Source organism: Temnothorax curvispinosus, unplaced genomic scaffold, assembly GCF_003070985.1.
Source record: "Temnothorax curvispinosus isolate PA1 unplaced genomic scaffold, ASM307098v1 QBEX01006832.1, whole genome shotgun sequence".
Lineage (NCBI taxonomy): Eukaryota > Metazoa > Arthropoda > Insecta > Hymenoptera > Formicidae > Temnothorax > Temnothorax curvispinosus.
Window position 1 is genome coordinate 18,387 of NW_020216612.1, and position 2,084 is coordinate 20,470.

A 2,084-nucleotide genomic window follows, 5' to 3' on the forward strand; every position below is an offset into this window, starting at 1 on the left:
ACTTATAATAAAAATATAAAAAATGTATAGTTGTAAATAAAATAAATGCGCGCGCGTAGCGCGCGCCTGTGTTGTTCTATTTGTGAAATAAAATAAAAGCGCGCGCGTAGCGCGCGCCTGTGTTGTTCTAGTCTATAATAAAAAAATCCATGGAGACGCGAGAAGTTGTTGTTTGGAGTCGAATATCTCGCACGTAGTGTTGTCGCTTTTCCGCGTGTCTGATTGGCCGGTCGAAGCCGGGTGATCAAGATCGCGGCGAGTTCCGCGAATTTCGTGCGTGTGCGTCGTGATCAATCGTATTGTGACAGTTCGCGTCGTGTCGTTAGGAGGTTAATATTATTATTAATGTGATCTCTCATCATTAAATACGATCGTTTAATTCCGAATTTCGGTCGCGTCACGCAAGGATCGAAGTGACGACGGCGATCGAGATCGCGGCGAGTTTGGCGAGTTTCGCGCGTGTATCGCGTGATGTGACGTGTGTTCGCGTGGTGTGTTTTGCGAGGTTAGTAGGATTTTTTATTATATATAATCCACTATTGTATATAATGTATGTGGATAATTATATTTTACATTAATATTTTTTAACGCAATGACGTTTGCTCGCGTGGTGTCTCGCGAGGTTAGTTATATTACTTGCTCGTACAAATCTAATCTAAGGTATACGTTACAGTAACTATAGATTTTTGATACAGATTTATCTTTGTAATCATATACTTTATATATAAGCAGATGTAAGTAATAATTATTGTTTTTGTATTATGTAAAATTTGCCTTATTTTAGATATACCGATGAATTTAATGTTCGAGAAGATCTGATGGGATTAGCTGTTGGTGCTCATGGCACAAATATTCAACAAGCGTGAAAAGTTGATGACATTACAAATATAGTTAGAAGAAAATTCATGCACATTTAAGATATATAGAGAGGTAATTATAAAAATTATTATCGCTTGTATTATTTCAAAGAGTACTGTTTTATAAAAGTTTACTGACTGTTTTTATCTAAAATATATATACATATTCGTATATATGTTGCTTATATTGAGCTGGTATACAGAGCTTATCAGATTTCTTTCTCAATCACAGACGCATGAAGCTGTTAAGAAAGACCGATCTATGCTGGAATACAACGTTAACCTAAAAATAGATAGTGACAGTGGCAGAGTCGTGACCATCGCCGCGTGATAGATGATAGTGATAGTGAAATATATATTGACGGCAGGGAGCTGATGCCAAGGAGATCTTTCAGAAGGAAGGTATATCCAAAATCGCACACGTACGTATATATGTTGTTTTGTAAAAGTTGTAAAAGTTAAGAGAACGAGAAAGTGATCTGTAGTTATATGCACGTGTGACAGGCACTATCGGGTAATAAAGATTTCTCCGAAGAATGTTTATATTGTACTTTACTTTCGTTAACTCGAATGCTTTGAATGTACAATCTCGCGTCTTCAAAATATAATAATTCTCAGACACTGTTGAGGAATAATTGTCTAGCACAAAAGGTCCTTTTGTGCTAGATAATACGAGTTGCTACAGAGTGCCTCTAATTGTAAGAATCTCTTCTCCTTTACCCCCTCTTTCTTTTCCCAATCCCGAATTAACACTATTGCGTGGTTCGTATCGCGTGTCATTACCTATTATAAATGTCCTCCTTTTCTCTCGTTTTCTCACGCAGGAACATTTTATATTCAACTATATACAATTTATACAATTTTGCCGCTACATATTGACCGCAGGGAGCTGATACCGAAGAGATCTTTAAAAAGGAAGGTGTATCCAAAATTGCACATGTATGTATGTATATGCTGTCTTGTAAATTGTAAAAGTTGAAAAAAACGAGGAAACGTTCTGTAGCACAATTTATATTGTAGTTATGCTAAAATATTTGTGAATTGAGTCCCTGTTATCTATTATTATAATATAATTTTTATCAGCAATATTAGAGAAGTAACGAAAATTAATTTTATTAAGTATTCAAAGCAATTGATAGTTTTTAGCATTAAGTATTTCCATTTTCTCATAATATGCTTAAAAAATATTGCAGGGGACTTGTGAGTTATGCGAAGCAATTGATACTA

At 35.4% G+C, this 2,084-nt stretch overlaps 1 long non-coding RNA gene across 4 annotated transcripts; it reads left to right on the forward strand.

The window, feature by feature from the left end:
- Positions 1-255: 255 nt before the first annotated feature.
- On the forward strand, positions 256-1,801 carry LOC112456433. Of its 4 annotated transcripts, none has more exons than XR_003040956.1 (4): positions 256-505; positions 785-930; positions 1,090-1,279; positions 1,743-1,801. It is a non-coding gene; the product is annotated as an uncharacterized LOC112456433 (long non-coding RNA). The 4 variants fall into 4 exon arrangements; XR_003040955.1 differs by having other exon boundaries at positions 1,682-1,750; XR_003040957.1 differs by lacking the exon at positions 256-505 and adding an exon at positions 522-622 and having other exon boundaries at positions 1,682-1,750.
- The last annotated feature ends 283 nt before the right edge of the window (positions 1,802-2,084 follow it).